Raw genomic sequence first — 16,907 nt, 5'->3', positions numbered from 1 at the left:
ACTCTCTTCTTTAATTAGCGTAATTTGATGTCTTTAATGAAAAATAAACTTAGAAATGCATATATACAATTACAACGCTTTACTTTCAGGTGCGATCATACCAGCACTAATGCACCGGATCCCATCAGAACTCCGCAGTTAAGCGTGCTTGGGCGAGAGTAGTACTAGGATGGGTGACCTCCTGGGAAGTCCTTGTGTTGCACCTCTTTTTGCCAAAATTTCGTGTTCTTTGCACCTCTTTTTGCCAAAATTTCGTGTTCTTTTTGTTAATTAGCGTAATTTTACGTCGTTTTTGAAAAATAAACTTCGATTGTATTTCATTTTTTTCGTTAATTAACGCAACCTAACTCTCTATTCTTTAATTAGCGTAATTTGACGTCTTTAATGAAAAATAAACTTAGAAATGCATATATACAATTACAACGCTTTACTTTCAGGTGCGATCATACCAGCACTAATGCACCGGATCCCATCAGAACTCCGCAGTTAAGCGTGCTTGGGCGAGAGTAGTACTAGGATGGGTGACCTCCTGGGAAGTCCTTGTGTTGCACCTCTTTTTGCCAAAATTTCGTGTTCTTTGCACCTCTTTTTGCCAAAATTTCGTGTTCTTTTTGTTAATTAGCGTAATTTTACGTCGTTTTTGAAAAATAAACTTCGATTGTATTTCATTTTTTTCGTTAATTAACGCAACCTAACTCTCTATTCTTTAATTAGCGTAATTTGACGTCTTTAATGAAAAATAAACTTAGAAATGCATATATACAATTACAACGCTTTACTTTCAGGTGCGATCATACCAGCACTAATGCACCGGATCCCATCAGAACTCCGCAGTTAAGCGTGCTTGGGCGAGAGTAGTACTAGGATGGGTGACCTCCTGGGAAGTCCTTGTGTTGCACCTCTTTTTGCCAAAATTTCGTGTTCTTTGCACCTCTTTTTGCCAAAATTTCGTGTTCTTTTTGTTAATTAGCGTAATTTTACGTCGTTTTTGAAAAATAAACTTCGATTGTATTTCATTTTTTTCGTTAATTAACGCAACCTAACTCTCTATTCTTTAATTAGCGTAATTTGACGTCTTTAATGAAAAATAAACTTAGAAATGCATATATACAATTACAACGCTTTACTTTCAGGTGCGATCATACCAGCACTAATGCACCGGATCCCATCAGAACTCCGCAGTTAAGCGTGCTTGGGCGAGAGTAGTACTAGGATGGGTGACCTCCTGGGAAGTCCTTGTGTTGCACCTCTTTTTGCCAAAATTTCGTGTTCTTTGCACCTCTTTTTGCCAAAATTTCGTGTTCTTTTTGTTAATTAGCGTAATTTTACGTCGTTTTTGAAAAATAAACTTCGATTGTATTTCATTTTTTTCGTTAATTAACGCAACCTAACACTATATTCTTTAATTAGCGTAATTTGACGTCTTTAATGAAAAATAAACTTAGAAATGCATATATACAATTACAACGCTTTACTTTCAGGTGCGATCATACCAGCACTAATGCACCGGATCCCATCAGAACTCCGCAGTTAAGCGTGCTTGGGCGAGAGTAGTACTAGGATGGGTGACCTCCTGGGAAGTCCTTGTGTTGCACCTCTTTTTGCCAAAATTTCGTGTTCTTTGCACCTCTTTTTGCCAAAATTTCGTGTTCTTTGCACCTCTTTTTGCCAAAATTTCGTGTTCTTTTTGTTAATTAGCGTAATTTTACGTCGTTTTTGAAAAATAAACTTCGATTGTATTTCATTTTTTTCGTTAATTAACGCAACCTAACTCTCTATTCTTTAATTAGCGTAATTTGACGTCTTTAATGAAAAATAAACTTAGAAATGCATATATACAATTACAACGCTTTACTTTCAGGTGCGATCATACCAGCACTAATGCACCGGATCCCATCAGAACTCCGCAGTTAAGCGTGCTTGGGCGAGAGTAGTACTAGGATGGGTGACCTCCTGGGAAGTCCTTGTGTTGCACCTCTTTTTGCCAAAATTTCGTGTTCTTTGCACCTCTTTTTGCCAAAATTTCGTGTTCTTTTTGTTAATTAGCGTAATTTTACGTCGTTTTTGAAAAATAAACTTCGATTGTATTTCATTTTTTTCGTTAATTAACGCAACCTAACTCTCTATTCTTTAATTAGCGTAATTTGACGTCTTTAATGAAAAATAAACTTAGAAATGCATATATACAATTACAACGCTTTACTTTCAGGTGCGATCATACCAGCACTAATGCACCGGATCCCATCAGAACTCCGCAGTTACGCGTGCTTGGGCGAGAGTAGTACTAGGATGGGTGACCTCCTGGGAAGTCCTTGTGTTGCACCTCTTTTTGCCAAAATTTCGTGTTCTTTGCACCTCTTTTTGCCAAAATTTCGTGTTCTTTTTGTTAATTAGCGTAATTTTACGTCGTTTTTGAAAAATAAACTTCGATTGTATTTCATTTTTTTCGTTAATTAACGCAACCTAACACTCTATTCTTTAATTAGCGTAATTTGACGTCTTTAATGAAAAATAAACTTAGAAATGCATATATACAATTACAACGCTTTACTTTCAGGTGCGATTATACCAGCACTAATGCACCGGATCCCATCAGAACTCCGCAGTTAAGCGTGCTTGGGCGAGAGTAGTACTAGGATGGGTGACCTCCTGGGAAGTCCTTGTGTTGCACCTCTTTTTGCCAAAATTTCGTGTTCTTTGCACCTCTTTTTGCCAAAATTTCGTGTTCTTTTTGTTAATTAGCGTAATTTTACGTCGTTTTTGAAAAATAAACTTCGATTGTATTTCATTTTTTTCGTTAATTAACGCAACCTAACACTCTATTCTTTAATTAGCGTAATTTGACGTCTTTAATGAAAAATAAACTTAGAAATGCATATATACAATTACAACGCTTTACTTTCAGGTGCGATCATACCAGCACTAATGCACCGGATCCCATCAGAACTCCGCAGTTAAGCGTGCTTGGGCGAGAGTAGTACTAGGATGGGTGACCTCCTGGGAAGTCCTTGTGTTGCACCTCTTTTTGCCAAAATTTCGTGTTCTTTGCACCTCTTTTTGCCAAAATTTCGTGTTCTTTGCACCTCTTTTTGCCAAAATTTCGTGTTCTTTTTGTTAATTAGCGTAATTTTACGTCGTTTTTGAAAAATAAACTTCGATTGTATTTCATTTTTTTCGTTAATTAACGCAACCTAACACTCTATTCTTTAATTAGCGTAATTTGACGTCTTTAATGAAAAATAAACTTAGAAATGCATATATACAATTACAACGCTTTACTTTCAGGTGCGATCATACCAGCACTAATGCACCGGATCCCATCAGAACTCCGCAGTTAAGCGTGCTTGGGCGAGAGTAGTACTAGGATGGGTGACCTCCTGGGAAGTCCTTGTGTTGCACCTCTTTTTGCCAAAATTTCGTGTTCTTTGCACCTCTTTTTGCCAAAATTTCGTGTTCTTTTTGTTAATTAGCGTAATTTTACGTCGTTTTTGAAAAATAAACTTCAATTGTATTTCATTTTTTTCGTTAATTAACGCAACCTAACACTCTATTCTTTACTTAGCGTAATTTGACGTCTTTAATGAAAAATAAACTTAGAAATGCATATATACAATTACAACGCTTTACTTTCAGGTGCGATCATACCAGCACTAATGCACCGGATCCCATCAGAACTCCGCAGTTAAGCGTGCTTGGGCGAGAGTAGTACTAGGATGGGTGACCTCCTGGGAAGTCCTTGTGTTGCACCTCTTTTTGCCAAAATTTCGTGTTCTTTGCACCTCTTTTTGCCAAAATTTCGTGTTCTTTTTGTTAATTAGCGTAATTTTACGTCGTTTTTGAAAAATAAACTTCGATTGTATTTCATTTTTTCGTTAATTAACGCAACCTAACTCTCTATTCTTTAATTAGCGTAATTTGACGTCTTTAATGAAAAATAAACTTAGAAATGCATATATACAATTACAACGCTTTACTTTCAGGTGCGATCATACCAGCACTAATGCACCGGATCCCATCAGAACTCCGCAGTTAAGCGTGCTTGGGCGAGAGTAGTACTAGGATGGGTGACCTCCTGGGAAGTCCTTGTGTTGCACCTCTTTTTGCCAAAATTTCGTGTTCTTTGCACCTCTTTTTGCCAAAATTTCGTGTTCTTTTTGTTAATTAGCGTAATTTTACGTCGTTTTTGAAAAATAAACTTCGATTGTATTTCATTTTTTTCGTTAATTAACGCAACCTAACACTCTATTCTTTAATTAGCGTAATTTGACGTCTTTAATGAAAAATAAACTTAGAAATGCATATATACAATTACAACGCTTTACTTTCAGGTGCGATCATACCAGCACTAATGCACCGGATCCCATCAGAACTCCGCAGTTAAGCGTGCTTGGGCGAGAGTAGTACTAGGATGGGTGACCTCCTGGGAAGTCCTTGTGTTGCACCTCTTTTTGCCAAAATTTCGTGTTCTTTGCACCTCTTTTTGCCAAAATTTCGTGTTCTTTTTGTTAATTAGCGTAATTTTACGTCGTTTTTGAAAAATAAACTTCGATTGTATTTCATTTTTTTCGTTAATTAACGCAACCTAACTCTCTATTCTTTAATTAGCGTAATTTGACGTCTTTAATGAAAAATAAACTTAGAAATGCATATATACAATTACAACGCTTTACTTTCAGGTGCGATCATACCAGCACTAATGCACCGGATCCCATCAGAACTCCGCAGTTAAGCGTGCTTGGGCGAGAGTAGTACTAGGATGGGTGACCTCCTGGGAAGTCCTTGTGTTGCACCTCTTTTTGCCAAAATTTCGTGTTCTTTGCACCTCTTTTTGCCAAAATTTCGTGTTCTTTTTGTTAATTAGCGTAATTTTACGTCGTTTTTGAAAAATAAACTTCGATTGTATTTCATTTTTTTCGTTAATTAACGCAACCTAACTCTCTTCTTTAATTAGCGTAATTTGACGTCTTTAATGAAAAATAAACTTAGAAATGCATATATACAATTACAACGCTTTACTTTCAGGTGCGATCATACCAGCACTAATGCACCGGATCCCATCAGAACTCCGCAGTTAAGCGTGCTTGGGCGAGAGTAGTACTAGGATGGGTGACCTCCTGGGAAGTCCTTGTGTTGCACCTCTTTTTGCCAAAATTTCGTGTTCTTTGCACCTCTTTTTGCCAAAATTTCGTGTTCTTTTTGTTAATTAGCGTAATTTTACGTCGTTTTTGAAAAATAAACTTCGATTGTATTTCATTTTTTTCGTTAATTAACGCAACCTAACTCTCTATTCTTTAATTAGCGTAATTTGACGTCTTTAATGAAAAATAAACTTAGAAATGCATATATACAATTACAACGCTTTACTTTCAGGTGCGATCATACCAGCACTAATGCACCGGATCCCATCAGAACTCCGCAGTTAAGCGTGCTTGGGCGAGAGTAGTACTAGGATGGGTGACCTCCTGGGAAGTCCTTGTGTTGCACCTCTTTTTGCCAAAATTTCGTGTTCTTTGCACCTCTTTTTGCCAAAATTTCGTGTTCTTTTTGTTAATTAGCGTAATTTTACGTCGTTTTTGAAAAATAAACTTCGATTGTATTTCATTTTTTTCGTTAATTAACGCAACCTAACTCTCTATTCTTTAATTAGCGTAATTTGACGTCTTTAATGAAAAATAAACTTAGAAATGCATATATACAATTACAACGCTTTACTTTCAGGTGCGATCATACCAGCACTAATGCACCGGATCCCATCAGAACTCCGCAGTTAAGCGTGCTTGGGCGAGAGTAGTACTAGGATGGGTGACCTCCTGGGAAGTCCTTGTGTTGCACCTCTTTTTGCCAAAATTTCGTGTTCTTTGCACCTCTTTTTGCCAAAATTTCGTGTTCTTTTTGTTAATTAGCGTAATTTTACGTCGTTTTTGAAAAATAAACTTCGATTGTATTTCATTTTTTTCGTTAATTAACGCAACCTAACTCTCTATTCTTTAATTAGCGTAATTTGACGTCTTTAATGAAAAATAAACTTAGAAATGCATATATACAATTACAACGCTTTACTTTCAGGTGCGATCATACCAGCACTAATGCACCGGATCCCATCAGAACTCCGCAGTTAAGCGTGCTTGGGCGAGAGTAGTACTAGGATGGGTGACCTCCTGGGAAGTCCTTGTGTTGCACCTCTTTTTGCCAAAATTTCGTGTTCTTTGCACCTCTTTTTGCCAAAATTTCGTGTTCTTTTTGTTAATTAGCGTAATTTTACGTCGTTTTTGAAAAATAAACTTCGATTGTATTTCATTTTTTTCGTTAATTAACGCAACCTAACACTATATTCTTTAATTAGCGTAATTTGACGTCTTTAATGAAAAATAAACTTAGAAATGCATATATACAATTACAACGCTTTACTTTCAGGTGCGATCATACCAGCACTAATGCACCGGATCCCATCAGAACTCCGCAGTTAAGCGTGCTTGGGCGAGAGTAGTACTAGGATGGGTGACCTCCTGGGAAGTCCTTGTGTTGCACCTCTTTTTGCCAAAATTTCGTGTTCTTTGCACCTCTTTTTGCCAAAATTTCGTGTTCTTTGCACCTCTTTTTGCCAAAATTTCGTGTTCTTTTTGTTAATTAGCGTAATTTTACGTCGTTTTTGAAAAATAAACTTCGATTGTATTTCATTTTTTTCGTTAATTAACGCAACCTAACTCTCTATTCTTTAATTAGCGTAATTTGACGTCTTTAATGAAAAATAAACTTAGAAATGCATATATACAATTACAACGCTTTACTTTCAGGTGCGATCATACCAGCACTAATGCACCGGATCCCATCAGAACTCCGCAGTTAAGCGTGCTTGGGCGAGAGTAGTACTAGGATGGGTGACCTCCTGGGAAGTCCTTGTGTTGCACCTCTTTTTGCCAAAATTTCGTGTTCTTTGCACCTCTTTTTGCCAAAATTTCGTGTTCTTTTTGTTAATTAGCGTAATTTTACGTCGTTTTTGAAAAATAAACTTCGATTGTATTTCATTTTTTTCGTTAATTAACGCAACCTAACTCTCTATTCTTTAATTAGCGTAATTTGACGTCTTTAATGAAAAATAAACTTAGAAATGCATATATACAATTACAACGCTTTACTTTCAGGTGCGATCATACCAGCACTAATGCACCGGATCCCATCAGAACTCCGCAGTTACGCGTGCTTGGGCGAGAGTAGTACTAGGATGGGTGACCTCCTGGGAAGTCCTTGTGTTGCACCTCTTTTTGCCAAAATTTCGTGTTCTTTGCACCTCTTTTTGCCAAAATTTCGTGTTCTTTTTGTTAATTAGCGTAATTTTACGTCGTTTTTGAAAAATAAACTTCGATTGTATTTCATTTTTTTCGTTAATTAACGCAACCTAACACTCTATTCTTTAATTAGCGTAATTTGACGTCTTTAATGAAAAATAAACTTAGAAATGCATATATACAATTACAACGCTTTACTTTCAGGTGCGATTATACCAGCACTAATGCACCGGATCCCATCAGAACTCCGCAGTTAAGCGTGCTTGGGCGAGAGTAGTACTAGGATGGGTGACCTCCTGGGAAGTCCTTGTGTTGCACCTCTTTTTGCCAAAATTTCGTGTTCTTTGCACCTCTTTTTGCCAAAATTTCGTGTTCTTTTTGTTAATTAGCGTAATTTTACGTCGTTTTTGAAAAATAAACTTCGATTGTATTTCATTTTTTTCGTTAATTAACGCAACCTAACACTCTATTCTTTAATTAGCGTAATTTGACGTCTTTAATGAAAAATAAACTTAGAAATGCATATATACAATTACAACGCTTTACTTTCAGGTGCGATCATACCAGCACTAATGCACCGGATCCCATCAGAACTCCGCAGTTAAGCGTGCTTGGGCGAGAGTAGTACTAGGATGGGTGACCTCCTGGGAAGTCCTTGTGTTGCACCTCTTTTTGCCAAAATTTCGTGTTCTTTGCACCTCTTTTTGCCAAAATTTCGTGTTCTTTTTGTTAATTAGCGTAATTTTACGTCGTTTTTGAAAAATAAACTTCGATTGTATTTCATTTTTTTCGTTAATTAACGCAACCTAACTCTCTATTCTTTAATTAGCGTAATTTGACGTCTTTAATGAAAAATAAACTTAGAAATGCATATATACAATTACAACGCTTTACTTTCAGGTGCGATCATACCAGCACTAATGCACCGGATCCCATCAGAACTCCGCAGTTAAGCGTGCTTGGGCGAGAGTAGTACTAGGATGGGTGACCTCCTGGGAAGTCCTTGTGTTGCACCTCTTTTTGCCAAAATTTCGTGTTCTTTGCACCTCTTTTTGCCAAAATTTCGTGTTCTTTTTGTTAATTAGCGTAATTTTACGTCGTTTTTGAAAAATAAACTTCGATTGTATTTCATTTTTTTCGTTAATTAACGCAACCTAACTCTCTATTCTTTAATTAGCGTAATTTGACGTCTTTAATGAAAAATAAACTTAGAAATGCATATATACAATTACAACGCTTTACTTTCAGGTGCGATCATACCAGCACTAATGCACCGGATCCCATCAGAACTCCGCAGTTAAGCGTGCTTGGGCGAGAGTAGTACTAGGATGGGTGACCTCCTGGGAAGTCCTTGTGTTGCACCTCTTTTTGCCAAAATTTCGTGTTCTTTGCACCTCTTTTTGCCAAAATTTCGTGTTCTTTTTGTTAATTAGCGTAATTTTACGTCGTTTTTGAAAAATAAACTTCGATTGTATTTCATTTTTTTCGTTAATTAACGCAACCTAACTCTCTATTCTTTAATTAGCGTAATTTGACGTCTTTAATGAAAAATAAACTTAGAAATGCATATATACAATTACAACGCTTTACTTTCAGGTGCGATCATACCAGCACTAATGCACCGGATCCCATCAGAACTTCGCAGTTAAGCGTGCTTGGGCGAGAGTAGTACTAGGATGGGTGACCTCCTGGGAAGTCCTTGTGTTGCACCTCTTTTTGCCAAAATTTCGTGTTCTTTGCACCTCTTTTTGCCAAAATTTCGTGTTCTTTTTGTTAATTAGCGTAATTTTACGTCGTTTTTGAAAAATAAACTTCGATTGTATTTCATTTTTTTCGTTAATTAACGCAACCTAACTCTCTATTCTTTAATTAGCGTAATTTGACGTCTTTAATGAAAAATAAACTTAGAAATGCATATATACAATTACAACGCTTTACTTTCAGGTGCGATCATACCAGCACTAATGCACCGGATCCCATCAGAACTCCGCAGTTAAGCGTGCTTGGGCGAGAGTAGTACTAGGATGGGTGACCTCCTGGGAAGTCCTTGTGTTGCACCTCTTTTTGCCAAAATTTCGTGTTCTTTGCACCTCTTTTTGCCAAAATTTCGTGTTCTTTTTGTTAATTAGCGTAATTTTACGTCGTTTTTGAAAAATAAACTTCGATTGTATTTCATTTTTTTCGTTAATTAACGCAACCTAACACTCTATTCTTTAATTAGCGTAATTTGACGTCTTTAATGAAAAATAAACTTAGAAATGCATATATACAATTACAACGCTTTACTTTCAGGTGCGATCATACCAGCACTAATGCACCGGATCCCATCAGAACTCCGCAGTTAAGCGTGCTTGGGCGAGAGTAGTACTAGGATGGGTGACCTCCTGGGAAGTCCTTGTGTTGCACCTCTTTTTGCCAAAATTTCGTGTTCTTTGCACCTCTTTTTGCCAAAATTTCGTGTTCTTTGCACCTCTTTTTGCCAAAATTTCGTGTTCTTTTTGTTAATTAGCGTAATTTTACGTCGTTTTTGAAAAATAAACTTCGATTGTATTTCATTTTTTTCGTTAATTAACGCAACCTAACTCTCTATTCTTTAATTAGCGTAATTTGACGTCTTTAATGAAAAATAAACTTAGAAATGCATATATACAATTACAACGCTTTACTTTCAGGTGCGATCATACCAGCACTAATGCACCGGATCCCATCAGAACTCCGCAGTTAAGCGTGCTTGGGCGAGAGTAGTACTAGGATGGGTGACCTCCTGGGAAGTCCTTGTGTTGCACCTCTTTTTGCCAAAATTTCGTGTTCTTTGCACCTCTTTTTGCCAAAATTTCGTGTTCTTTTTGTTAATTAGCGTAATTTTACGTCGTTTTTGAAAAATAAACTTCGATTGTATTTCATTTTTTTCGTTAATTAACGCAACCTAACTCTCTATTCTTTAATTAGCGTAATTTGACGTCTTTAATGAAAAATAAACTTAGAAATGCATATATACAATTACAACGCTTTACTTTCAGGTGCGATCATACCAGCACTAATGCACCGGATCCCATCAAAACTCCGCAGTTAAGCGTGCTTGGGCGAGAGTAGTACTAGGATGGGTGACCTCCTGGGAAGTCCTTGTGTTGCACCTCTTTTTGCCAAAATTTCGTGTTCTTTGCACCTCTTTTTGCCAAAATTTCGTGTTCTTTTTGTTAATTAGCGTAATTTTACGTCGTTTTTGAAAAATAAACTTCGATTGTATTTCATTTTTTTCGTTAATTAACGCAACCTAACACTCTATTCTTTAATTAGCGTAATTTGACGTCTTTAATGAAAAATAAACTTAGAAATGCATATATACAATTACAACGCTTTACTTTCAGGTGCGATTATACCAGCACTAATGCACCGGATCCCATCAGAACTCCGCAGTTAAGCGTGCTTGGGCGAGAGTAGTACTAGGATGGGTGACCTCCTGGGAAGTCCTTGTGTTGCACCTCTTTTTGCCAAAATTTCGTGTTCTTTGCACCTCTTTTTGCCAAAATTTCGTGTTCTTTTTGTTAATTAGCGTAATTTTACGTCGTTTTTGAAAAATAAACTTCGATTGTATTTCATTTTTTTCGTTAATTAACGCAACCTAACACTCTATTCTTTAATTAGCGTAATTTGACGTCTTTAATGAAAAATAAACTTAGAAATGCATATATACAATTACAACGCTTTACTTTCAGGTGCGATCATACCAGCACTAATGCACCGGATCCCATCAGAACTCCGCAGTTAAGCGTGCTTGGGCGAGAGTAGTACTAGGATGGGTGACCTCCTGGGAAGTCCTTGTGTTGCACCTCTTTTTGCCAAAATTTCGTGTTCTTTGCACCTCTTTTTGCCAAAATTTCGTGTTCTTTTTGTTAATTAGCGTAATTTTACGTCGTTTTTGAAAAATAAACTTCGATTGTATTTCATTTTTTTCGTTAATTAACGCAACCTAACTCTCTATTCTTTAATTAGCGTAATTTGACGTCTTTAATGAAAAATAAACTTAGAAATGCATATATACAATTACAACGCTTTACTTTCAGGTGCGATCATACCAGCACTAATGCACCGGATCCCATCAGAACTCCGCAGTTAAGCGTGCTTGGGCGAGAGTAGTACTAGGATGGGTGACCTCCTGGGAAGTCCTTGTGTTGCACCTCTTTTTGCCAAAATTTCGTGTTCTTTGCACCTCTTTTTGCCAAAATTTCGTGTTCTTTTTGTTAATTAGCGTAATTTTACGTCGTTTTTGAAAAATAAACTTCGATTGTATTTCATTTTTTTCGTTAATTAACGCAACCTAACTCTCTATTCTTTAATTAGCGTAATTTGACGTCTTTAATGAAAAATAAACTTAGAAATGCATATATACAATTACAACGCTTTACTTTCAGGTGCGATCATACCAGCACTAATGCACCGGATCCCATCAGAACTCCGCAGTTAAGCGTGCTTGGGCGAGAGTAGTACTAGGATGGGTGACCTCCTGGGAAGTCCTTGTGTTGCACCTCTTTTTGCCAAAATTTCGTGTTCTTTGCACCTCTTTTTGCCAAAATTTCGTGTTCTTTTTGTTAATTAGCGTAATTTTACGTCGTTTTTGAAAAATAAACTTCGATTGTATTTCATTTTTTTCGTTAATTAACGCAACCTAACTCTCTATTCTTTAATTAGCGTAATTTGACGTCTTTAATGAAAAATAAACTTAGAAATGCATATATACAATTACAACGCTTTACTTTCAGGTGCGATCATACCAGCACTAATGCACCGGATCCCATCAGAACTCCGCAGTTAAGCGTGCTTGGGCGAGAGTAGTACTAGGATGGGTGACCTCCTGGGAAGTCCTTGTGTTGCACCTCTTTTTGCCAAAATTTCGTGTTCTTTGCACCTCTTTTTGCCAAAATTTCGTGTTCTTTTTGTTAATTAGCGTAATTTTACGTCGTTTTTGAAAAATAAACTTCGATTGTATTTCATTTTTTTCGTTAATTAACGCAACCTAACTCTCTATTCTTTAATTAGCGTAATTTGACGTCTTTAATGAAAAATAAACTTAGAAATGCATATATACAATTACAACGCTTTACTTTCAGGTGCGATCATACCAGCACTAATGCACCGGATCCCATCAGAACTCCGCAGTTAAGCGTGCTTGGGCGAGAGTAGTACTAGGATGGGTGACCTCCTGGGAAGTCCTTGTGTTGCACCTCTTTTTGCCAAAATTTCGTGTTCTTTGCACCTCTTTTTGCCAAAATTTCGTGTTCTTTGCACCTCTTTTTGCCAAAATTTCGTGTTCTTTTTGTTAATTAGCGTAATTTTACGTCGTTTTTGAAAAATAAACTTCGATTGTATTTCATTTTTTTCGTTAATTAACGCAACCTAACTCTCTATTCTTTAATTAGCGTAATTTGACGTCTTTAATGAAAAATAAACTTAGAAATGCATATATACAATTACAACGCTTTACTTTCAGGTGCGATCATACCAGCACTAATGCACCGGATCCCATCAGAACTCCGCAGTTAAGCGTGCTTGGGCGAGAGTAGTACTAGGATGGGTGACCTCCTGGGAAGTCCTTGTGTTGCACCTCTTTTTGCCAAAATTTCGTGTTCTTTGCACCTCTTTTTGCCAAAATTTCGTGTTCTTTTTGTTAATTAGCGTAATTTTACGTCGTTTTTGAAAAATAAACTTCGATTGTATTTCATTTTTTTCGTTAATTAACGCAACCTAACTCTCTATTCTTTAATTAGCGTAATTTGACGTCTTTAATGAAAAATAAACTTAGAAATGCATATATACAATTACAACGCTTTACTTTCAGGTGCGATCATACCAGCACTAATGCACCGGATCCCATCAGAACTCCGCAGTTAAGCGTGCTTGGGCGAGAGTAGTACTAGGATGGGTGACCTCCTGGGAAGTCCTTGTGTTGCACCTCTTTTTGCCAAAATTTCGTGTTCTTTGCACCTCTTTTTGCCAAAATTTCGTGTTCTTTTTGTTAATTAGCGTAATTTTACGTCGTTTTTGAAAAATAAACTTCGATTGTATTTCATTTTTTTCGTTAATTAACGCAACCTAACTCTCTATTCTTTAATTAGCGTAATTTGACGTCTTTAATGAAAAATAAACTTAGAAATGCATATATACAATTACAACGCTTTACTTTCAGGTGCGATCATACCAGCACTAATGCACCGGATCCCATCAGAACTCCGCAGTTAAGCGTGCTTGGGCGAGAGTAGTACTAGGATGGGTGACCTCCTGGGAAGTCCTTGTGTTGCACCTCTTTTTGCCAAAATTTCGTGTTCTTTGCACCTCTTTTTGCCAAAATTTCGTGTTCTTTTTGTTAATTAGCGTAATTTTACGTCGTTTTTGAAAAATAAACTTCGATTGTATTTCATTTTTTTCGTTAATTAACGCAACCTAACACTCTATTCTTTAATTAGCGTAATTTGACGTCTTTAATGAAAAATAAACTTAGAAATGCATATATACAATTACAACGCTTTACTTTCAGGTGCGATTATACCAGCACTAATGCACCGGATCCCATCAGAACTCCGCAGTTAAGCGTGCTTGGGCGAGAGTAGTACTAGGATGGGTGACCTCCTGGGAAGTCCTTGTGTTGCACCTCTTTTTGCCAAAATTTCGTGTTCTTTGCACCTCTTTTTGCCAAAATTTCGTGTTCTTTTTGTTAATTAGCGTAATTTTACGTCGTTTTTGAAAAATAAACTTCGATTGTATTTCATTTTTTTCGTTAATTAACGCAACCTAACACTCTATTCTTTAATTAGCGTAATTTGACGTCTTTAATGAAAAATAAACTTAGAAATGCATATATACAATTACAACGCTTTACTTTCAGGTGCGATCATACCAGCACTAATGCACCGGATCCCATCAGAACTCCGCAGTTAAGCGTGCTTGGGCGAGAGTAGTACTAGGATGGGTGACCTCCTGGGAAGTCCTTGTGTTGCACCTCTTTTTGCCAAAATTTCGTGTTCTTTGCACCTCTTTTTGCCAAAATTTCGTGTTCTTTTTGTTAATTAGCGTAATTTTACGTCGTTTTTGAAAAATAAACTTCGATTGTATTTCATTTTTTTCGTTAATTAACGCAACCTAACTCTCTATTCTTTAATTAGCGTAATTTGACGTCTTTAATGAAAAATAAACTTAGAAATGCATATATACAATTACAACGCTTTACTTTCAGGTGCGATCATACCAGCACTAATGCACCGGATCCCATCAGAACTCCGCAGTTAAGCGTGCTTGGGCGAGAGTAGTACTAGGATGGGTGACCTCCTGGGAAGTCCTTGTGTTGCACCTCTTTTTGCCAAAATTTCGTGTTCTTTGCACCTCTTTTTGCCAAAATTTCGTGTTCTTTTTGTTAATTAGCGTAATTTTACGTCGTTTTTGAAAAATAAACTTCGATTGTATTTCATTTTTTTCGTTAATTAACGCAACCTAACTCTCTATTCTTTAATTAGCGTAATTTGACGTCTTTAATGAAAAATAAACTTAGAAATGCATATATACAATTACAACGCTTTACTTTCAGGTGCGATCATACCAGCACTAATGCACCGGATCCCATCAGAACTCCGCAGTTAAGCGTGCTTGGGCGAGAGTAGTACTAGGATGGGTGACCTCCTGGGAAGTCCTTGTGTTGCACCTCTTTTTGCCAAAATTTCGTGTTCTTTGCACCTCTTTTTGCCAAAATTTCGTGTTCTTTTTGTTAATTAGCGTAATTTTACGTCGTTTTTGAAAAATAAACTTCGATTGTATTTCATTTTTTTCGTTAATTAACGCAACCTAACTCTCTATTCTTTAATTAGCGTAATTTGACGTCTTTAATGAAAAATAAACTTAGAAATGCATATATACAATTACAACGCTTTACTTTCAGGTGCGATCATACCAGCACTAATGCACCGGATCCCATCAGAACTCCGCAGTTAAGCGTGCTTGGGCGAGAGTAGTACTAGGATGGGTGACCTCCTGGGAAGTCCTTGTGTTGCACCTCTTTTTCCCAAAATTTCGTGTTCTTTGCACCTCTTTTTGCCAAAATTTCGTGTTCTTTGCACCTCTTTTTGCCAAAATTTCGTGTTCTTTTTGTTAATTAGCGTAATTTTACGTCGTTTTTGAAAAATAAACTTCGATTGTATTTCATTTTTTTCGTTAATTAACGCAACCTAACTCTCTATTCTTTAATTAGCGTAATTTGACGTCTTTAATGAAAAATAAACTTAGAAATGCATATATACAATTACAACGCTTTACTTTCAGGTGCGATCATACCAGCACTAATGCACCGGATCCCATCAGAACTCCGCAGTTAAGCGTGCTTGGGCGAGAGTAGTACTAGGATGGGTGACCTCCTGGGAAGTCCTTGTGTTGCACCTCTTTTTGCCAAAATTTCGTGTTCTTTGCACCTCTTTTTGCCAAAATTTCGTGTTCTTTTTGTTAATTAGCGTAATTTTACGTCGTTTTTGAAAAATAAACTTCGATTGTATTTCATTTTTTTCGTTAATTAACGCAACCTAACTCTCTATTCTTTAATTAGCGTAATTTGACGTCTTTAATGAAAAATAAACTTAGAAATGCATATATACAATTACAACGCTTTACTTTCAGGTGCGATCATACCAGCACTAATGCACCGGATCCCATCAGAACTCCGCAGTTAAGCGTGCTTGGGCGAGAGTAGTACTAGGATGGGTGACCTCCTGGGAAGTCCTTGTGTTGCACCTCTTTTTGCCAAAATTTCGTGTTCTTTGCACCTCTTTTTGCCAAAATTTCGTGTTCTTTTTGTTAATTAGCGTAATTTTACGTCGTTTTTGAAAAATAAACTTCGATTGTATTTCATTTTTTTCGTTAATTAACGCAACCTAACACTCTATTCTTTAATTAGCGTAATTTGACGTCTTTAATGAAAAATAAACTTAGAAATGCATATATACAATTACAACGCTTTACTTTCAGGTGCGATTATACCAGCACTAATGCACCGGATCCCATCAGAACTCCGCAGTTAAGCGTGCTTGGGCGAGAGTAGTACTAGGATGGGTGACCTCCTGGGAAGTCCTTGTGTTGCACCTCTTTTTGCCAAAATTTCGTGTTCTTTGCACCTCTTTTTGCCAAAATTTCGTGTTCTTTGCACCTCTTTTTGCCAAAATTTCGTGTTCTTTTTGTTAATTAGCGTAATTTTACGTCGTTTTTGAAAAATAAACTTCGATTGTATTTCATTTTTTTCGTTAATTAACGCAACCTAACTCTCTATTCTTTAATTAGCGTAATTTGACGTCTTTAATGAAAAATAAACTTAGAAATGCATATATACAATTACAACGCTTTACTTTCAGGTGCGATCATACCAGCACTAATGCACCGGATCCCATCAGAACTTCGCAGTTAAGCGTGCTTGGGCGAGAGTAGTACTAGGATGGGTGACCTCCTGGGAAGTCCTTGTGTTGCACCTCTTTTTGCCAAAATTTCGTGTTCTTTGCACCTCTTTTTGCCAAAATTTCGTGTTCTTTTTGTTAATTAGCGTAATTTTACGTCGTTTTTGAAAAATAAACTTCGATTGTATTTCATTTTTTTCGT

General features: G+C 36.8%; 48 non-coding genes across 48 annotated transcripts; all 48 read left to right on the top strand.

Moving 5' to 3' along the window:
- The first annotated feature begins 87 nt into the window (after positions 1–87).
- LOC146927901 (5S ribosomal RNA) lies at positions 88–206 on the top strand. The gene has a single exon (XR_015009272.1). It is a non-coding gene; the product is annotated as a 5S ribosomal RNA (ribosomal RNA).
- Positions 207–435: 229 nt separating this feature from the next.
- LOC146927900 (5S ribosomal RNA) lies at positions 436–554 on the top strand. The gene has a single exon (XR_015009263.1). It is a non-coding gene; the product is annotated as a 5S ribosomal RNA (ribosomal RNA).
- A 229-nt stretch (positions 555–783) lies between these two features.
- LOC146927899 (5S ribosomal RNA) lies at positions 784–902 on the top strand. Its single transcript, XR_015009252.1, has one exon. It is a non-coding gene; the product is annotated as a 5S ribosomal RNA (ribosomal RNA).
- A 229-nt stretch (positions 903–1,131) lies between these two features.
- LOC146927898 (5S ribosomal RNA) lies at positions 1,132–1,250 on the top strand. Its single transcript, XR_015009242.1, has one exon. It is a non-coding gene; the product is annotated as a 5S ribosomal RNA (ribosomal RNA).
- Positions 1,251–1,479: 229 nt separating this feature from the next.
- Positions 1,480–1,598, top strand: LOC146927897 (5S ribosomal RNA). Its single transcript, XR_015009233.1, has one exon. It is a non-coding gene; the product is annotated as a 5S ribosomal RNA (ribosomal RNA).
- Positions 1,599–1,859: 261 nt separating this feature from the next.
- On the top strand, positions 1,860–1,978 carry LOC146927896 (5S ribosomal RNA). The gene has a single exon (XR_015009222.1). It is a non-coding gene; the product is annotated as a 5S ribosomal RNA (ribosomal RNA).
- Positions 1,979–2,207: 229 nt separating this feature from the next.
- LOC146927895 (5S ribosomal RNA) lies at positions 2,208–2,326 on the top strand. The gene has a single exon (XR_015008940.1). It is a non-coding gene; the product is annotated as a 5S ribosomal RNA (ribosomal RNA).
- A 229-nt stretch (positions 2,327–2,555) lies between these two features.
- LOC146927894 (5S ribosomal RNA) lies at positions 2,556–2,674 on the top strand. Its single transcript, XR_015008840.1, has one exon. It is a non-coding gene; the product is annotated as a 5S ribosomal RNA (ribosomal RNA).
- Positions 2,675–2,903: 229 nt separating this feature from the next.
- Positions 2,904–3,022, top strand: LOC146927893 (5S ribosomal RNA). The gene has a single exon (XR_015009211.1). It is a non-coding gene; the product is annotated as a 5S ribosomal RNA (ribosomal RNA).
- Positions 3,023–3,283: 261 nt separating this feature from the next.
- On the top strand, positions 3,284–3,402 carry LOC146927892 (5S ribosomal RNA). Its single transcript, XR_015009199.1, has one exon. It is a non-coding gene; the product is annotated as a 5S ribosomal RNA (ribosomal RNA).
- A 229-nt stretch (positions 3,403–3,631) lies between these two features.
- LOC146927891 (5S ribosomal RNA) lies at positions 3,632–3,750 on the top strand. The gene has a single exon (XR_015009188.1). It is a non-coding gene; the product is annotated as a 5S ribosomal RNA (ribosomal RNA).
- Positions 3,751–3,978: 228 nt separating this feature from the next.
- On the top strand, positions 3,979–4,097 carry LOC146927890 (5S ribosomal RNA). Its single transcript, XR_015009178.1, has one exon. It is a non-coding gene; the product is annotated as a 5S ribosomal RNA (ribosomal RNA).
- Positions 4,098–4,326: 229 nt separating this feature from the next.
- On the top strand, positions 4,327–4,445 carry LOC146927889 (5S ribosomal RNA). The gene has a single exon (XR_015009167.1). It is a non-coding gene; the product is annotated as a 5S ribosomal RNA (ribosomal RNA).
- Positions 4,446–4,674: 229 nt separating this feature from the next.
- LOC146927888 (5S ribosomal RNA) lies at positions 4,675–4,793 on the top strand. Its single transcript, XR_015009156.1, has one exon. It is a non-coding gene; the product is annotated as a 5S ribosomal RNA (ribosomal RNA).
- Positions 4,794–5,020: 227 nt separating this feature from the next.
- Positions 5,021–5,139, top strand: LOC146927887 (5S ribosomal RNA). Its single transcript, XR_015009145.1, has one exon. It is a non-coding gene; the product is annotated as a 5S ribosomal RNA (ribosomal RNA).
- Positions 5,140–5,368: 229 nt separating this feature from the next.
- On the top strand, positions 5,369–5,487 carry LOC146927886 (5S ribosomal RNA). Its single transcript, XR_015009135.1, has one exon. It is a non-coding gene; the product is annotated as a 5S ribosomal RNA (ribosomal RNA).
- Positions 5,488–5,716: 229 nt separating this feature from the next.
- LOC146927885 (5S ribosomal RNA) lies at positions 5,717–5,835 on the top strand. Its single transcript, XR_015009123.1, has one exon. It is a non-coding gene; the product is annotated as a 5S ribosomal RNA (ribosomal RNA).
- A 229-nt stretch (positions 5,836–6,064) lies between these two features.
- On the top strand, positions 6,065–6,183 carry LOC146927884 (5S ribosomal RNA). The gene has a single exon (XR_015009112.1). It is a non-coding gene; the product is annotated as a 5S ribosomal RNA (ribosomal RNA).
- Positions 6,184–6,412: 229 nt separating this feature from the next.
- LOC146927883 (5S ribosomal RNA) lies at positions 6,413–6,531 on the top strand. Its single transcript, XR_015009100.1, has one exon. It is a non-coding gene; the product is annotated as a 5S ribosomal RNA (ribosomal RNA).
- Positions 6,532–6,792: 261 nt separating this feature from the next.
- LOC146927882 (5S ribosomal RNA) lies at positions 6,793–6,911 on the top strand. Its single transcript, XR_015009089.1, has one exon. It is a non-coding gene; the product is annotated as a 5S ribosomal RNA (ribosomal RNA).
- A 229-nt stretch (positions 6,912–7,140) lies between these two features.
- On the top strand, positions 7,141–7,259 carry LOC146927881 (5S ribosomal RNA). The gene has a single exon (XR_015008939.1). It is a non-coding gene; the product is annotated as a 5S ribosomal RNA (ribosomal RNA).
- Positions 7,260–7,488: 229 nt separating this feature from the next.
- Positions 7,489–7,607, top strand: LOC146927880 (5S ribosomal RNA). The gene has a single exon (XR_015008839.1). It is a non-coding gene; the product is annotated as a 5S ribosomal RNA (ribosomal RNA).
- Positions 7,608–7,836: 229 nt separating this feature from the next.
- Positions 7,837–7,955, top strand: LOC146927879 (5S ribosomal RNA). The gene has a single exon (XR_015009077.1). It is a non-coding gene; the product is annotated as a 5S ribosomal RNA (ribosomal RNA).
- A 229-nt stretch (positions 7,956–8,184) lies between these two features.
- Positions 8,185–8,303, top strand: LOC146927878 (5S ribosomal RNA). Its single transcript, XR_015009065.1, has one exon. It is a non-coding gene; the product is annotated as a 5S ribosomal RNA (ribosomal RNA).
- A 229-nt stretch (positions 8,304–8,532) lies between these two features.
- Positions 8,533–8,651, top strand: LOC146927877 (5S ribosomal RNA). Its single transcript, XR_015009054.1, has one exon. It is a non-coding gene; the product is annotated as a 5S ribosomal RNA (ribosomal RNA).
- A 229-nt stretch (positions 8,652–8,880) lies between these two features.
- Positions 8,881–8,999, top strand: LOC146927876 (5S ribosomal RNA). The gene has a single exon (XR_015008891.1). It is a non-coding gene; the product is annotated as a 5S ribosomal RNA (ribosomal RNA).
- A 229-nt stretch (positions 9,000–9,228) lies between these two features.
- Positions 9,229–9,347, top strand: LOC146927875 (5S ribosomal RNA). Its single transcript, XR_015009045.1, has one exon. It is a non-coding gene; the product is annotated as a 5S ribosomal RNA (ribosomal RNA).
- Positions 9,348–9,576: 229 nt separating this feature from the next.
- On the top strand, positions 9,577–9,695 carry LOC146927874 (5S ribosomal RNA). The gene has a single exon (XR_015009039.1). It is a non-coding gene; the product is annotated as a 5S ribosomal RNA (ribosomal RNA).
- A 261-nt stretch (positions 9,696–9,956) lies between these two features.
- On the top strand, positions 9,957–10,075 carry LOC146927873 (5S ribosomal RNA). The gene has a single exon (XR_015009027.1). It is a non-coding gene; the product is annotated as a 5S ribosomal RNA (ribosomal RNA).
- A 229-nt stretch (positions 10,076–10,304) lies between these two features.
- Positions 10,305–10,423, top strand: LOC146927872 (5S ribosomal RNA). The gene has a single exon (XR_015008959.1). It is a non-coding gene; the product is annotated as a 5S ribosomal RNA (ribosomal RNA).
- Positions 10,424–10,652: 229 nt separating this feature from the next.
- On the top strand, positions 10,653–10,771 carry LOC146927871 (5S ribosomal RNA). The gene has a single exon (XR_015008838.1). It is a non-coding gene; the product is annotated as a 5S ribosomal RNA (ribosomal RNA).
- Positions 10,772–11,000: 229 nt separating this feature from the next.
- LOC146927870 (5S ribosomal RNA) lies at positions 11,001–11,119 on the top strand. The gene has a single exon (XR_015009014.1). It is a non-coding gene; the product is annotated as a 5S ribosomal RNA (ribosomal RNA).
- Positions 11,120–11,348: 229 nt separating this feature from the next.
- LOC146927869 (5S ribosomal RNA) lies at positions 11,349–11,467 on the top strand. The gene has a single exon (XR_015009003.1). It is a non-coding gene; the product is annotated as a 5S ribosomal RNA (ribosomal RNA).
- A 229-nt stretch (positions 11,468–11,696) lies between these two features.
- Positions 11,697–11,815, top strand: LOC146927868 (5S ribosomal RNA). The gene has a single exon (XR_015009002.1). It is a non-coding gene; the product is annotated as a 5S ribosomal RNA (ribosomal RNA).
- A 229-nt stretch (positions 11,816–12,044) lies between these two features.
- On the top strand, positions 12,045–12,163 carry LOC146927867 (5S ribosomal RNA). Its single transcript, XR_015009001.1, has one exon. It is a non-coding gene; the product is annotated as a 5S ribosomal RNA (ribosomal RNA).
- Positions 12,164–12,392: 229 nt separating this feature from the next.
- LOC146927866 (5S ribosomal RNA) lies at positions 12,393–12,511 on the top strand. Its single transcript, XR_015008999.1, has one exon. It is a non-coding gene; the product is annotated as a 5S ribosomal RNA (ribosomal RNA).
- A 261-nt stretch (positions 12,512–12,772) lies between these two features.
- On the top strand, positions 12,773–12,891 carry LOC146927865 (5S ribosomal RNA). The gene has a single exon (XR_015008998.1). It is a non-coding gene; the product is annotated as a 5S ribosomal RNA (ribosomal RNA).
- Positions 12,892–13,120: 229 nt separating this feature from the next.
- On the top strand, positions 13,121–13,239 carry LOC146927864 (5S ribosomal RNA). Its single transcript, XR_015008997.1, has one exon. It is a non-coding gene; the product is annotated as a 5S ribosomal RNA (ribosomal RNA).
- Positions 13,240–13,468: 229 nt separating this feature from the next.
- On the top strand, positions 13,469–13,587 carry LOC146927863 (5S ribosomal RNA). Its single transcript, XR_015008996.1, has one exon. It is a non-coding gene; the product is annotated as a 5S ribosomal RNA (ribosomal RNA).
- Positions 13,588–13,816: 229 nt separating this feature from the next.
- Positions 13,817–13,935, top strand: LOC146927862 (5S ribosomal RNA). Its single transcript, XR_015008836.1, has one exon. It is a non-coding gene; the product is annotated as a 5S ribosomal RNA (ribosomal RNA).
- A 229-nt stretch (positions 13,936–14,164) lies between these two features.
- Positions 14,165–14,283, top strand: LOC146927861 (5S ribosomal RNA). Its single transcript, XR_015008995.1, has one exon. It is a non-coding gene; the product is annotated as a 5S ribosomal RNA (ribosomal RNA).
- Positions 14,284–14,512: 229 nt separating this feature from the next.
- Positions 14,513–14,631, top strand: LOC146927860 (5S ribosomal RNA). The gene has a single exon (XR_015008985.1). It is a non-coding gene; the product is annotated as a 5S ribosomal RNA (ribosomal RNA).
- Positions 14,632–14,860: 229 nt separating this feature from the next.
- On the top strand, positions 14,861–14,979 carry LOC146927859 (5S ribosomal RNA). Its single transcript, XR_015008973.1, has one exon. It is a non-coding gene; the product is annotated as a 5S ribosomal RNA (ribosomal RNA).
- Positions 14,980–15,208: 229 nt separating this feature from the next.
- LOC146927858 (5S ribosomal RNA) lies at positions 15,209–15,327 on the top strand. Its single transcript, XR_015008961.1, has one exon. It is a non-coding gene; the product is annotated as a 5S ribosomal RNA (ribosomal RNA).
- A 261-nt stretch (positions 15,328–15,588) lies between these two features.
- Positions 15,589–15,707, top strand: LOC146927857 (5S ribosomal RNA). The gene has a single exon (XR_015008948.1). It is a non-coding gene; the product is annotated as a 5S ribosomal RNA (ribosomal RNA).
- Positions 15,708–15,936: 229 nt separating this feature from the next.
- LOC146927856 (5S ribosomal RNA) lies at positions 15,937–16,055 on the top strand. Its single transcript, XR_015008937.1, has one exon. It is a non-coding gene; the product is annotated as a 5S ribosomal RNA (ribosomal RNA).
- A 229-nt stretch (positions 16,056–16,284) lies between these two features.
- Positions 16,285–16,403, top strand: LOC146927855 (5S ribosomal RNA). Its single transcript, XR_015008835.1, has one exon. It is a non-coding gene; the product is annotated as a 5S ribosomal RNA (ribosomal RNA).
- Positions 16,404–16,664: 261 nt separating this feature from the next.
- Positions 16,665–16,783, top strand: LOC146927854 (5S ribosomal RNA). Its single transcript, XR_015008890.1, has one exon. It is a non-coding gene; the product is annotated as a 5S ribosomal RNA (ribosomal RNA).
- Positions 16,784–16,907: the final 124 nt, after the last annotated feature.

Source organism: Medicago sativa, chromosome 4, assembly GCF_051527215.1.
Source record: "Medicago sativa cultivar Bolivia chromosome 4, Bolivia_mono, whole genome shotgun sequence".
NCBI lineage: Eukaryota > Viridiplantae > Streptophyta > Magnoliopsida > Fabales > Fabaceae > Medicago > Medicago sativa.
Note: the sequence above shows the minus strand (reverse complement) of the source record. Positions and strands in the feature narration are given on the sequence as shown.